Source organism: Triturus cristatus, chromosome 12 (assembly GCF_964204655.1).
Source record: "Triturus cristatus chromosome 12, aTriCri1.1, whole genome shotgun sequence".
In the NCBI taxonomy this organism is placed as follows: domain Eukaryota; kingdom Metazoa; phylum Chordata; class Amphibia; order Caudata; family Salamandridae; genus Triturus; species Triturus cristatus.
In genome coordinates this window covers 720,185,520-720,201,005 of record NC_140595.1, presented here as the reverse complement: position 1 = coordinate 720,201,005, position 15,486 = coordinate 720,185,520, and the positions used below count along the sequence as shown (strand labels likewise).

At 41.8% G+C, this 15,486-nt stretch overlaps 5 non-coding genes across 5 annotated transcripts; all 5 read left to right on the top strand.

The window, feature by feature from the left end:
• Nucleotides 1-359: 359 nt before the first annotated feature.
• Nucleotides 360-441, top strand: TRNAS-UGA (transfer RNA serine (anticodon UGA)). The gene has a single exon. It is a non-coding gene; the product is annotated as a tRNA-Ser (tRNA).
• A 1,282-nt stretch (nucleotides 442-1,723) lies between these two features.
• Nucleotides 1,724-1,795, top strand: TRNAH-GUG (transfer RNA histidin (anticodon GUG)). The gene has a single exon. It is a non-coding gene; the product is annotated as a tRNA-His (tRNA).
• Nucleotides 1,796-4,347: 2,552 nt separating this feature from the next.
• Nucleotides 4,348-4,429, top strand: TRNAS-UGA (transfer RNA serine (anticodon UGA)). The gene has a single exon. It is a non-coding gene; the product is annotated as a tRNA-Ser (tRNA).
• A 1,281-nt stretch (nucleotides 4,430-5,710) lies between these two features.
• TRNAH-GUG (transfer RNA histidin (anticodon GUG)) lies at nucleotides 5,711-5,782 on the top strand. The gene has a single exon. It is a non-coding gene; the product is annotated as a tRNA-His (tRNA).
• A 2,553-nt stretch (nucleotides 5,783-8,335) lies between these two features.
• TRNAS-UGA (transfer RNA serine (anticodon UGA)) lies at nucleotides 8,336-8,417 on the top strand. The gene has a single exon. It is a non-coding gene; the product is annotated as a tRNA-Ser (tRNA).
• Nucleotides 8,418-15,486: the final 7,069 nt, after the last annotated feature.

Sequence of the window (15,486 nt, the reverse complement as noted above, 5' to 3'; positions counted from 1 at the left end):
AAGCAATCTTTGACGGACCCATTTATTATAGAGCTCTTCAAGGATTAAAGATAAGGTACTTACAAAGGAGTCACAAATACTCAGAGATGGTAGACTTCTGTAATATGGGTCGTAGACTAAAAGCAGCGCAAAAACAGAGTGCAACAGGGTCCAAAAAATTGAGTGCCACATTTGAGTTTGCATGCAAGCGTATCCTTTTACAGATCCAGAGATATACTCATGCAATTTTTGTTTTTAGGACAGAACGTGCATGATGAAAAAAACATTGTTTTTAAAAAGCGCATTGCAGAATATCAGTACTCTGATGTGGGACAACTTGAATACTTTCAAACAAAATATTTGCATGCAGCTTACAGTAAGTTGTTGTGGCCGAGTGGTTAAGGCGATGGACTTGAAATCCATTGGGGTCTCCCCGCGCAGGTTCGAATCCTGCCAACAACGAGAATCTTGTTATTATCGGCTACAATTTCAGAAGTTAACCTTTAGTATTTCTTCAATTTCAGTTTTATAAATAGGTGGCTTATTTTTGTGTCACTATTGCCTCTCCACATATTTATTATCGCTACCTCTTTCATGTCTTTGCTACATCTCTCTTCCTACTTTAGCACTGGTGTAAACGCTTCAAATTATTATACCATTGCTCTCTCAATCATACCTGGGCATGCACTTGAAACTTACTTTACCAATAAAAGATGCAAAGAGAGAAATAGAACAAAAGTGCTGGCTGGATTTGGCAAACACACTTCATAAAACTGCATTTTCTTTTTTATTCTCCCCCGTGTTACATGCTTAACCTCTCCCTATGTAATTTCTCTTAATCTGCTGTCCCAGGAAGAGAATTTCATCTACAGGCTCTTTCTGTGTTTTTCTCCTTAGTCTTTCTTTCCCTTTTCTTAGCTGTGTAACTGTTCCTTTACGCTCTCTATTTACGCGCCATTAATCTCATTTGAGCTCCTTGCTCCCGCTCCTGTTTTCTCCAACTCTCATACTGCCAGTTCTCTCTTTCTCTGTGGTTGGTGGCTAAAATCCAGAGCTTTCGAAGCCACGTGGTTTCTGCCTCTTGTTGTCAGACTTGAATTGGAAAAGGAACCATATTAACAAGCCTTTACCACTCACACACGGCGGAAGTTTATACTTTAATTCAGTGAGCTAAGAAAAGCGTGTTGTGGGTCCCCTACGAGCCATGGTGCTTGCTTCATCATGATTTGGAACCAGTCATTAGCCGCTGCTCTGCTAATGAGCCACTGAGGTCAGTTTCAATAATTACTCAAAAACATGACCTTGCAGCCCGCCCTCAACTGTGTATTTATATTACTTTACTGCTGTTCGTGTGATTAGCTGGGAGGAGCTCACGGCGGCATCCTCCCTATAAAAGTGTGGATGGATCACTCCTTAACTCTTTCTTGCTTCACATACAAATGGCTTGAAAGGTACAGGGAAGATGCAGGTCTAATAGACAGACTAGAAGGTCTGTGCCAAGTGGGTTTCTCTGCATTGGTGTCCCATCACAGGCCCGCAAGTGTAATGTGTTATCTTTGACTCCTGGCAGTTCACAAGCAGGCGGCCAGGAAACGGTTTCAGCCTATCAACCACTGAGGAGACGCAGCCTCTGTATGAGGAATGAGGAAGCAATGAATACATCCAGCCTATCACAGGAGCAGCCCTGAGTGTTCCAAATTATAAATTCTCCATGTTAGTGTATGGCATTGACCCCATGAAGCTCGCCGTGATCGTATAGTGGTTAGTACTCTGCGTTGTGGCCGCAGCAACCTTGGTTCGAATCCAAGTTACGGCATTGTGGTTGGCAATGTTACGGCAGTTGGGTTCTGCTTTTACAGAATTACCAAATGTACCAGAGGTTTAAATATTTAAACCATCTAACAACAAAATTTTAATTTAACATGATTATAAGCTGTAGCTATAATGTATTTACTTACATAAATTATCGTTCTTGAACCTATTGTGGGTGGAGGGGGAGCGGAGCTCACCCCCCAGGTGCAGTTGAGTAACCTGTGTTGTGGCTCTCTACAGGGAAGGCACAAATGTTGCTGTCACCCAGCCCAATCCAGACGTGTATTGGGGCCTGGTTTCAGGTAAATAGAGCAGTAAGTGCAGAGAAATGTTCACTCTCTAAAAGTGGCATTTCTAAAATAGTAAAATTAAATCCAACCTCACCAGTAAGTAGGATTTTCAATAAATAAATAAAGCTACTCCTCTCCGATAAGGAATTACCAAATAAAAAGTATAGGGGAATACCCAATGCTAACCTATGAGAGAGGTAGACCTCACAGTAGTGAAAAATGAAATAGACTGTTTGGTAATTACAGGACATGCAAACCACCAAAGTACATATCTTATCTTTTACTTGCATAGCATCATGCACCTAGGACTACCTAGGGCCTACCTTAGGGGTAAATTATATGTAATAAAAGGGGAGTTTAGGGCTTGGCAAGTAGACTGGGACTCCCCTGGGAGACCCTTGAGTCTATGCCCAGAACCATAACTCTGCCAGTCGAGTACTTACCTAAAAGCCGATAACTCACTTCTCTTCCATAGGCTAACATTGACTGGTTCCACTTGGAATTTCTTCTAAGTGTGGAGTTTTGGAACTTTAAAATATGCATCTAAAATCAGCCGAACAACGAATTCTGATTTACTCACCTGTTATCAGGAGAGACCTCAGTGCTGCATCTTGTAGCTCAGTACTGACCCTGAAAAGTAATTTTAACCGTACTTACCAGTAACTCGAATTTTCTTCCATAGGATATCATTGCTTGCTTTTTGCTGACAAAGTTTCTAAGTGTCGATTTATGAAACTTACAAATATTCTTTAAAAATCGTACCAATTGTGAAAACGTAATTGCTTACCTGTTTTAGATAGATGTCCCAGTACTGAGCCTAGGAGCCCAGCACTGAATTACCAAAGTAACGAGAATGTACTTTACCCGTAACTTGAATTTTCTTCCATAGGAAACCATTGACTGTTTTTCTGTAAAATTTCTTCTAAGTGTCGATTTTGCAAACTTATAAATATTCCTTAAAAATCGCTTGTATAACTTAAACGCAGTTTCTCAACTGCTTACAGGTGGTACAGTAGTGCTGGATCTAGGATCCAACACTGACATAGAAAAAGTAACCATAACCCCACCTACCTGCTAAGTGAATTTCCTTCCATAGGATAACATTGGTAATTTGATCAGAAAAAATTTCTAAGTGTCAACTTTTAAAATAGCAAAATATTGCTTGAAAATCACAACAGTTACTAAAACGAATTTACTCACTTGTTTCCAAGAACTGTCCCAGGACTGAATCTAGGATCCAGTCCTGGATTTAGAAAAGTAATCCTGAAAGTAATTAATTGCATATAACTTAAAATTCCCATTGAGCTCAATGTATTATTGTATTTGAAATTGTGTTTCCTATTGCAATAAACTGTAACTATTACCTGCAAAAGTCAATTGCCTATTGCAAAGTTTTTAACTAAAGCATCTTATTCTGAGAAAGTATATTTTGATACCTATTGTTGGTTCTAAAATAAAACAACGATATATTTTTTATACAAACCATTGGCCTAGAGTTCAGTTCTTGAGTGTGTGAGACCATTTGCTGACTGAGTGTGTACAACAAATGCTTTACACTGTCCTCGGATACTGCCTTACTGCTCGAGCAAGCTACCACTTTAGAGAGTAAGGTTATATCAAACTTTAGCCTCTGTCAAACCTCTGGGCACTGAGGACTCTGTGCACACTGTACCTTTTTGGGAACAGTATATACAGAGCCACTTTCTCACAGTAGTGATGAAGTGATTAGAGTCCTAAGGCCAACATAAAGATAGAGCAAAACGTGAGGTGAAAAGCAAAAAGGTCGCTGGTAGGCCACCTTAAGGATGCCATGTCTAACAAAAATTAACTGAGGATTACGTGAGTAAAACATCAGGTTTCTCTACGGCATTTGGTGAGACAAGTAGGCCTTCTTTTATCTTCCATTCAAGCAATCTTTGACGGACCCATTTATTATAGAGCTCTTCAAGGATTAAAGATAAGGTACTTACAAAGGAGTCACAAATACTCAGAGATGGTAGACTTCTGTAATATGGGTCGTAGACTAAAAGCAGCGCAAAAACAGAGTGCAACAGGGTCCAAAAAATTGAGTGCCACATTTGAGTTTGCATGCAAGCGTATCCTTTTACAGATCCAGAGATATACTCATGCAATTTTTGTTTTTAGGACAGAACGTGCATGATGAAAAAAACATTGTTTTTAAAAAACGCATTGCAGAATATCAGTACTCTGATGTGGGACAACTTGAATACTTTCAAACAAAGTATTTGCATGCAGCTTACAGTAAGTTGTTGTGGCCGAGTGGTTAAGGCGATGGACTTGAAATCCATTGGGGTCTCCCCGCGCAGGTTTGAATCCTGCCAACAACGAGAATCTTGTTATTATCGGCTACAATTTCAGAAGTTAACCTTTAGTATTTCTTCAAGTTCAGTTTTATAAATAGGTGGCTTATTTTTGTGTCACTATTGCCTCTCCACATATTTATTATCGCTACCTCTTTCATGTCTTTGCTACATCTCTCTTCCTACTTTAGCACTGGTGTAAACGCTTCAAATTATTATACCATTGCTCTCTCAATCATACCTGGGCATGCACTTGAAACTTACTTTACCAATAAAAGATGCAAAGAGAGAAATAGAACAAAAGTGCTGGCTGGATTTGGCAAACACACTTCATAAAACTGCATTTTCTTTTTTATTCTCCCCCGTGTTACATGCTTAACCTCTCCCTATGTAATTTCTCTTAATCTGCTGTCCCAGGAAGAGAATTTCATCTACAGGCTCTTTCTGTGTTTTTCTCCTTAGTCTTTCTTTCCCTTTTCTTAGCTGTGTAACTGTTCCTTTACGCTCTCTATTTACGCGCCATTAATCTCATTTGAGCTCCTTGCTCCGCTCCTGTTTTCTCCAACTCTCATACTGCCAGTTCTCTCTTTCTCTGTGGTTGGTGGCTAAAATCCAGAGCTTTCGAATCCACGTGGTTTCTGCCTCTTGTTGTCAGACTTGAATTGGAAAAGGAACCATATTAACAAGCCTTTACCACTCACACACGGCGGAAGTTTATACTTTAATTCAGTGAGCTAAGAAAAGCGTGTTGTGGGTCCCCTACGAGCCATGGTGCTTGCTTCATCATGATTTGGAACCAGTCATTAGCCGCAGCTCTGCTAATGAGCCACTGAGGTCAGTTTCAATAATTACTCAAAAACATGACCTTGCAGCCCGCCCTCAACTGTGTATTTATATTACTTTACTGCTGTTCGTGTGATTAGCTGGGAGGAGCTCACGGCGGCATCCTCCCTATAAAAGTGTAGATGGATCACTCCTTAACTCTTTCTTGCTTCACATACAAATGGCTTGAAAGGTGCAGGGAAGATGCAGGTCTAATAGACAGAATCGAAGGTCTGTGCCAAGTGGGTTTCTCTGCATTGGTGTCCCATCACAGGCCCGCAAGTGTAATGTGTTATCTTTGACTCCTGGCAGTTCACAAGCAGGCGGCCAGGGAACGGTTTCAGCCTATCAACCACTGAGGAGACGCAGCCTCTGTATGAGGAATGAGGAAGGAATGAATACATCCAGCCTATCACAGGAGCAGCCCTGAGTGTTCCAAATTATAAATTCTCCATGTTAGTGTATGGCATTGACCCCATGTAGCTCGCCGTGATCGTATAGTGGTTAGTACTCTGCGTTGTGGCCGCAGCAACCTTGGTTCGAATCCAAGTTACGGCATTGTGGTTGGCAATGTTACGGCAGTTGGGTTCTGCTTTTACAGAATTACCAAATGTACCAGAGGTTTAAATATTTAAACCATCTAACAACAAAATATTTAATTTAACATGATTAAAAGCTGTAGCTATAATGTATTTACTTACATAAATTATCGTTCTTGAACCTATTGTGGGTGGAGGGGGAGCGGAGCTCACCCCCCAGGTGCAGTTGAGTAACCTGTGTTGTGGCTCTCTACAGGGAAGGCACAAATGTTGCTGTCACCCAGCCCAATCCAGATGTGTATTGGGGCCTGGTTTCAGGTAAATAGAGCAGTAAGTGCAGAGAAATGTTCACTCTCTAAAAGTGGCATTTCTAAAATAGTAAAGTTAAATCCAACCTCACCAGTAAGTAGGATTTTCAATAAATAAATAAAGCTACTCCTCTCCGATATGGAATTACCAAATAAAAAGTATAGGGGAATACCCAATGCTAACCTATGAGAGAGGTAGACCTCACAGTAGTGAAAAATGAAATAGACTGTTTGGTACTTACAGGACATGCAAACCACCAAAGTACATATCTTATCTTTTACTTGCATAGCATCATGCACCTAGGACTACCTAGGGCCTACCTTAGGGGTAAATTATATGTAATAAAAGGGGAGTTTAGGGCTTGGCAAGTAGACTGGGACTCCCCTGGGAGACCCTTGAGTCTATGCCCAGAACCATAACTCTGCCAGTCGAGTACTTACCTAAAAGCCGATAACTCACTTCTCTTCCATAGGCTAACATTGACTGGTTCCACTTGGAATTTCTTCTAAGTGTGGAGTTTTGGAACTTTAAAATATTCATCTAAAATCAGCCGAACAACGAATTCTGATTTACTCACCTGTTATCAGGAGAGACCTCAGTGCTGCATCTTGTAGCTCAGTACTGACCCTGAAAAGTAATTTTAACCGTACTTACCAGTAACTCGAATTTTCTTCCATAGGATATCATTGCTTGCTTTTTGCTGACAAAGTTTCTAAGTGTCGATTTTTGAAACTTACAAATATTCTTTAAAAATCGTACCAATTGTGAAAACGTAATTGCTTACTTGTTTTAGATAGATGTCCCAGTACTGAGCCTAGGAGCCCAGCACTGAATTACCAAAGTAACGAGAATGTACTTTACCCGTAACTTGAATTTTCTTCCATAGGAAACCATTGACTGTTTTTCTGTAAAATTTCTTCTAAGTGTCGATTTTGCAAACTTATAAATATTCCTTAAAAATCGCTTGTATAACTTAAACGCAGTTTCTCAACTGCTTACAGGTGGTACAGTAGTGCTGGATCTAGGATCCAACACTGACATAGAAAAAGTAACCATAACCCCACCTACCTGCTAAGTGAATTTCCTTCCATAGGATAACATTGGTAATTTGATCAGAAAAAATTTCTAAGTGTCAACTTTTAAAATAGCAAAATATTGCTTGAAAATCACAACAGTTACTAAAACGAATTTACTCACTTGTTTCCAAGAACTGTCCCAGGACTGAATCTAGGATCCAGTCCTGGATTTAGAAAAGTAATCCTGAAAGTAATTAATTGCATATAACTTAAAATTCCCATTGAGCTCAATGTATTATTGTATTTGAAATTGTGTTTCCTATTGCAATAAACTGTAACTATTACCTGCAAAAGTCAATTGCCTATTGCAAAGTTTTTAACTAAAGCATCTTATTCTGAGAAAGTATATTTTGATACCTATTGTTGGTTCTAAAATAAAACAACAATATATTTTTTATACAAACCATTGGCCTAGAGTTCAGTTCTTGAGTGTGTGAGACCATTTGCTGACTGAGTGTGTACAACAAATGCTTTACACTGTCCTCGGATACTGCCTTACTGCTCGAGCAAGCTACCACTTTAGAGAGTAAGGTTATATCAAACTTTAGCCTCTGTCAAACCTCTGGGCACTGAGGACTCTGTGCACACTGTACCTTTTTGGGAACAGTATATACAGAGCCACTTTCTCACAGTAGTGATAAAGTGATTAGAGTCCTAAGGCCAACATAAAGATAGAGCAAAACGTGAGGTGAAAAGCAAAAAGGTCGCTGGTAGGCCACCTTAAGGATGCCATGTCTAACAAAAATTAACTGAGGATTACGTGAGTAAAACATCAGGTTTCTCTACGGCATTTGGTGAGACAAGTGGGCCTTCTTTTATCTTCCATTCAAGCAATCTTTGACGGACCCATTTATTATAGAGCTCTTCAAGGATTAAAGATAAGGTACTTACAAAGGAGTCACAAACACTCAGAGATGGTAGACTTCTGTAATATGGGTCGTAGACTAAAAGCAGCGCAAAAACAGAGTGCAACAGGGTCCAAAAAATTGAGTGCCACATGAGAGTTTGCATGCAAGCGTATCCTTTTACAGATCCAGAGATATACTCATGCAATTTTTGTTTTTAGGACAGAACGTGCATGATGAAAAAAACATTGTTTTTAAAAAGCGCATTGCAGAATATCAGTACTTTGATGTGGGACAACTTGAATACTTTCAAACAAAATATTTGCATGCAGCTTACAGTAAGTTGTTGTGGCCGAGTGGTTAAGGCGATGGACTTGAAATCCATTGGGGTCTCCCCGCGCAGTTTCGAATCCTGCCAAAAACGAGAATCTTGTTATTATCGGCTACAATTTCAGAAGTTAACCTTTAGTATTTCTTCAATTTCAGTTTTATAAATAGGTGGCTTATTTTTGTGTCACTATTGCCTCTCCACATATTTATTATCGCTACCTCTTTCATGTCTGTTGTATCTTTCCCTTTTGGTATGTCCCAGTTCCCCCCACCCCGTTCCCACTAGTGGTATCTCCTTGGAATGTACGGAGGAAGGCTCTGTTGGAATGTTGGTGAAGAGGCTAATGAGAGAGCCTCAGGAGGTGTACACCAGCGGCAAGCTGGAGATGTAGCTGTTCTAATCTTGAAATAAAGAAGAAGTAACCCACTGCGGTGTCATTCATTACTTCATTTATTGGCGACGAGTACGGGATGCTGTGTAGGGACAGCGCTACATCTTCCCCTGTGAACTTCGTCTTGCAAGCTGGTGGCGTATTACATCTCCTTTGATGAAACATATTCAGAAAAAAAAAAGGAAGAGTTTTTGAGAAGAGTACTGGCGAGCCGGCCGCATCTTCACTAGTGTTTTGAAAAAGAAAAACAAGGCATCGTGGAAGCTGTGAGGTGACCTTTATGAAACATCTGCTTTCACTTCAAAAGGTGTGGTGAAGCAGTCGTTGACGCAGCGATGAGGAGGACGAGACGCTATTCTGGTGTTGAAGGCAGACTATGACTGGCACGGGTCAAGTAAGCTAACGGAGTGAGAGCGGTAATGAGGTGAACCTACAACGAGGAAGCGCTGAAGAACGAGCATAAAGGTGGAAAAGGAGAGGACGTACACACACACGAAGGGTAGACGAATTTTGGATGGAGCGTGTATCTGGTGAGGAGCGCTGCGTTTCTGGCGTCACTGTGAGTGAAGTGTGTGAGGAGAGCTTCCAACGCGTACACACGAACGGAAGACGGAGCTTGAAATGAGCGTTTACCTTGTGAGGAGCGCTGCGTTCCTGGCGTCGCTGTGAAAGAAGTGTGTGAGGAGAGCTTCCTACGCGTTAGAAGTCTTCCGGGTGAAACTGATTTGCTGGTAAAACTGAAGGCGTTTTCACCGCAGCAGATTCTACGAATTTTGACAGCGAAATTTCTTTTGAAAAAAAAAAAGAGACGTGTCAAGGGAAACAGCATCAGTGCTTCATAAATAGTTATTTACTCTCGAAGGTAGAACTTTCAGTTCGGAGAGCCCTGTGTTTGGAAGCTACAGCAAGATAGGGGGCCTTAAAAAAGACTTTTGAGGAAAAAAGAAAAAACGGTGAGAGTTGCGGAGGATTGTGTAGAGACTGAAGGAAATAGTAAAGGTCATGCAAATAACCATTTTTTTCAGAGGGACAATATGAAACTTTGATAATTTGTGTAGCGTATTTTAAGCAATTTAAGTGTGGAAAGCACATTCCTTAGTGTACAATAATATTTTAAGGGGTAGCAGTAAGTGTTTTCTTCATTCCCATTTTAGCCTGTTTATCATCTTGGTTTACATCTGGAAAAAATATGGCAGGTGCAGGCATGAGTCAACCCCCTGCGTTCTTGAATGAGGTAGGAGAACCTGAAATACCTTGGCACAGATGGGAGGGTATTTTTAAATCGTACCTCATTGCCATTGGTGGGGGTAATTTTTCAAATGTGAGAAAGCAGCACATTTTACTGCACAACCTGGGTGTTCAGGGAAGGAAAGTATTTGAGGACATCACAGGTAGATTAGTCGAGGATGAAACAGATGATGAGGAGGTAGGAGGGGATGTATATGAATACACATTGCGGAAGTTAGAGGAGCACTTCAGACATAGAACAAATGTTGTACTGGAAAGGCATACATTTTTCAAAAGAAGCCAGAAGAGGGAGGAGAAAGTTTCATCGTATGTAGCAGTCCTAAGAGGTCTATCAGCAACCTGTGAATTTGGAGTTTTGGCGGATTCGCTGATCAGGGACCAGTTGGTGCGGTGCACCAATGACAATAAGGTGCAGGAGGAGTTGTTGACAAGGAATTCAGATTTAGAGGAGGCAATTAACATTGCTAAGGGCTTAGAACACACAGCCTTATGCATGAAAGAAATGAGAATATCCTCAAGTGAGAGCAGGGACAAAGGGGAAGCCAAAGCAGGAATGACAGAAGAGTCCATATGCAAAGTGGAGGGTAAAACTAAAGAGGTTCCCAGGAAACAGATGGAGAACTGGTTGTGCTTCAGGTGTGGCAGTCCCAATCACTTGGCAAATAATTGGAGGTGCCCAGCCAGGAACACAGTATGCAGGAAATGTGAAAGGAAGGGTCATTTGGCTAAGGTGTGTAAAGCGTTCATACCCAGAGTACATGAAATAGGGTGTGCTGAGTCAGAATTGGGAGATGGTAAAACGTATATTTTCCAGGTTGGTCAGGGAAGTAATGAAGAGAAGGTGCACTATCCATCTTGTGAGGTTGTCTTAGATGGGGAAAAATTTCAAATGTTTGCTGATTCGTGCTCACCATTTACACTCATTGAGGAGAAAGGATTTAAAGAAAAGTTCAATGATAAGAAAATAGAAATAGAGAAAGCAGACATCAATCCATTGGGTTACAACAAGGAACCTATTCATTTAGTGGGTATGGTGAGGATGAGAATAACTTTTAAGGATAGGCACACAGTAGGTAAAGTATACATCACCAAGCAAGGGTCGAATCTCCTAGGGTGGAAGCACCAGAAGGACTTGGGTATTACATTAGACCCGAACAATGTTGAACAGGTCATGTTGGTTGAACCGCAGGGTGTGAGCAACAATTTAATTAAAGAATTTCCAGAAGTGTTTTCGGATAAATTGGGCAGACTAAAAAATTACATGCACAAAATTGTTTTGAAAGAAGGAGCTAAACCGGTGGTGCACAAAACCCGGTCTATACCACTACTCATGAGGGAACCACTTCAGGAGGAGCTTAGAAAGTTGGTAGGACAAGGGGTGATAGAGGAGATAGAGAGCTCAGAGTGGTTGGCACCTATTGTTATTACGACCAAGGACAAAGGAGGTAGCATCAGATTATGTGTGGACTTGAGAGGGTTGAATGAGAATATTATGGTGGATAGACATCCCTTACCAAGGATAAATGAAATGATGAGCACAATTCAGGGTGCAAAATTTTTCAGTGTCCTTGACTTATCGTCGGCCTACCATCAGGTGGACCTACACCCAGAGTCACAGCTTTTGACGGCCTTCACCACCCCATTTGGAAATTTTAAATTCGTGAGGATGCCATTTGGATTGGCGTCGGCCGCTGCAGCATTCCAAAGAATAATGCAACATATCCTGAAGGATTGTAAGAAAATCTTGTGTTTCCAAGATGACATTTTGGTGTATGGTTCAAGTGAACAAGAACATGAGAAAAATGTGAAAATGGCGCTCAACAGATTGAAGGAGGCAGGATTTACTACAAAAGAAAGTAAATGCAAATTGGGTGTAACATCTGTGGAGTATTTGGGGCACACCATCTCGGAGGAAGGAATAAAACCCAAGATCGATTTGGTGGAAGCAGTCAGGAGAGCAAGTACTCCCGTGTGTAGGGAGGAGGTCTTGTCATTCCTGGGCCTGGCAGAATTTATGGCAAAGTATATAAGGAACTTCTCAATGATATCTCAGCCTCTAAGGGAGCTAATAAAGAAGGACTCAAGGTTCACTTGGGGGAAAGAACAAGAGGAATCTTTCAAACTTATAAAGGAAGCCATAATTTCAGCCCCATTCATAGGAAACTTTGAGGTGACAAGAGATACCTTAATAACAACGGATGCCAGCAGCAAGGGTATTGGAGCTACATTGTCTCAGAGAGTGGACAATAAAGTGCGGGTGGTAGCATTTGCATCAAGGTCATTATCAAGTGCAGAAGCAAACTACTCGACTGTAGAGAAAGAGGCATTAGCGGTGTACTGGGCAATAAGACATTTCAAGTTTTTTGTGTGGGGTACACCTTTCGAACTGTGCACAGATCACAAACCCCTACTGGCCATTTTCACTAGAAAGGAAATGGAGAATATGACTCCTCGCATTGCGAAATGGGTCCTGGGGCTACAAGGATACAACTTCAAGATGGTGTATTTACCAGGACCACAGAACAAGGTGGCGGATTTCCTATCAAGGTCTCCTATGGACATAGACGTAGGGGGGCAAAGGGAAAAGGAAGAAGTTCTGGAAATCTCAGTGAAAGCAGTGGATAAAGAACAATGGAACTTACATATGGGACAAGATGACATTATCAAGGCCGTAAAGAACTATGTACTCAAAGGATGGCCAACCAAGTGCAAGGCACTGCCGGAAGAGATACATCCCTATTGGAATGTGAGAGATGAGTTGTCAGTGGAAGGGGATTTTCTCCTAAAGTCAAGCAAGTTAGTGCCACCGGGGAGTCTCAGGAATCATATTATAGATCTTTCGCATGAAGGACACCTGGGCAAGAGTCTGTGCAAAGCCAGATTAAGAGCTGACTTTTGGTTTCCATGCATGGATCAATTGATGGAGGAGAAAGTTAATGAATGCGAGGCATGCAGTTTAAGTGACAAAAGCAAGGTGATCCGGCGGATTCCTCTGAGACCAGTAGAGGTACCTGAGGAACCATGGAACAAGCTGGGGCTGGACATTGCGGGCCCCCTGCATGGGTTAGGTACTCAGGAAACGTATGTTCTGGTCCTGATTGATTACTATTCGAATTGGATCACACATAAATTTGTGAGCAAAATCAACACGAGGTCTCTAATTGAATTTTTGACTGAGGTATTTTCCAAAGAAGGTATTCCAAACAGTATCATCACAGATAATGGGGTACAATTTGCATCAGAAGAAATGAAGGAATTTCTAGCTGATATGTCCATCACACACATTCGCACACCTTTGTATTGTCCTAAGGCCAACGGGAAGGTGGAGAGAGCGAATAGACTGCTGAAAGGTTGCATTCAGCTGGCTGCAACATCACACAAGCCAGTAGAATCAGCAGTAAGAGACATGTTGTGGTCCTACCATACCTCTCCCAACTTAGCCACGGGGTATTCTCCTTTTGAGCTTTTGAGGGGGAGAAAGGCGGGCACAAAGTTGTCTCCAAATTGGATGCCTCGAAGTAAATCAAGGGAAATCGATCCGAGTGAGTTTAGGGAGAAAGTGTTGGACAAACAGTGTAAATACAAGCAATGGTACGACAAGAAATGGGGGGCAAGACACAAGTCACTGGAACCGGGTCAAAGGGTGTGGATAAGAAAGCCCTTCGGCTGGGGCAGCAAAGGTGAAAAATACTTTCCTCCTGAGAAGATCAGGGAGGTAAGGGGTAATGTAGTCATACTTGAGAATGGGAAAATGTGGAGTATGGATAGAGTGGCCACCAATAAGAGCGAAACCAGGTCTATAGTAGTAGACAAGACCTTGGGGCAGGGTGGTAGACAGGAAGTGTAGCAGGAGAGCAGGGGACAGAGATACAGAAATGCTCCCACATGGCATGAAGACTATATGATGTATTGAAGGACTTGTTTATGCTTTACTTTACAGGTTCCCATCTTATGCCACGTGTTTGTGTTCCCTTTGGGAAGGGAGATGTGTTGTATCTTTCCCTTTTGGTATGTCCCAGTTCCCCCCACCCCGTTCCCACTAGTGGTATCTCCTTGGAATGTACGGAGGAAGGCTCTGTTGGAATGTTGGTGAAGAGGCTGATGAGAGAGCCTCAGGAGGTGTACACCAGCGGCAAGCTGGAGATGTAGCTGTTCTAATCTTGAAATAAAGAAGAAGTAACCCACTGCGGTGTCATTCATTACTTCAATGTCTTTGCTACATCTCTCTTCCTACTTTAGCACTGGTGTAAACGCTTCAAATTATTATACCATTGCTCTCTCAATCATACCTGGGCATGCACTTGAAACTTACTTTACCAATAAAAGATGCAAAGAGAGAAATAGAACAAAAGTGCTGGCTGGATTTGGCAAACACACTTCATAAAACTGCATTTTCTTTTTTATTCTCCCCCGTGTTACATGCTTAACCTCTCCCTATGTAATTTCTCTTAATCTGCTGTCCCAGGAAGAGAATTTCATCTACAGGCTCTTTCTGTGTTTTTTTCCTTAGTCTTTCTTTCCCTTTTCTTAGCTGTGTAACTGTTCCTTTACGCTCTCTATTTACGCGCCATTATTCTCATTTGAGCTCCTTGCTCCCGCTCCTGTTTTCTCCAACTCTCATACTGCCAGTTCTCTCTTTCTCTGTGGTTGGTGGCTAAAATCCAGAGCTTTCGAAGCCACGTGGTTTCTGCCTCTTGTTGTCAGACTTGAATTGGAAAAGGAACCATATTAACAAGCCTTTACCACTCACACACGGCGGAAGTTTATACTTTAATTCAGTGAGCTAAGAAAAGCGTGTTGTGGGTCCCCTACGAGCCATGGTGCTTGCTTCATCATGATTTGGAACCAGTCATTAGCCGCTGCTCTGCTAATGAGCCACTGAGGTCAGTTTCAATAATTACTCAAAAACATGACCTTGCAGCCCGCCCTCAACTGTGTATTTATATTACTTTACTGCTGTTCGTGTGATTAGCTGGGAGGAGCTCACGGCGGCATCCTCCCTATAAAAGTGTGGATGGATCACTACTTAACTCTTTCTTGCTTCACATACAAATGGCTTGAAAGGTGCAGGGAAGATGCAGGTCTAATAGACAGACTAGAAGGTCTGTGCCAAGTGGGTTTCTCTGCATTGGTGTCCCATCACAGGCCCGCAAGTGTAATGTGTTATCTTTGACTCCTGGCAGTTCACAAGCAGGCGGCCAGGAAACGGTTTCAGCCTATCAACCACTGAGGAGACGCAGCCTCTGTATGAGGAATGAGGAAGGAATGAATACATCCAGCCTATCACAGGAGCAGCCCTGAGTGTTCCAAATTATAAATTCTCCATGTTAGTGTATGGCATTGACCCCATGTAGCTCGCCGTGATCGTATAGTGGTTAGTACTCTGCGTTGTGGCCGCAGCAACCTTGGTTCGAATCCAAATTACGGCATTGTGGTTGGCAATGTTACGGCAGTTGGGTTCTGCTTTTACAGAATTACCAAATGTACCAGAGGTTTAAATATTTAAACCATCTAACAACAAAA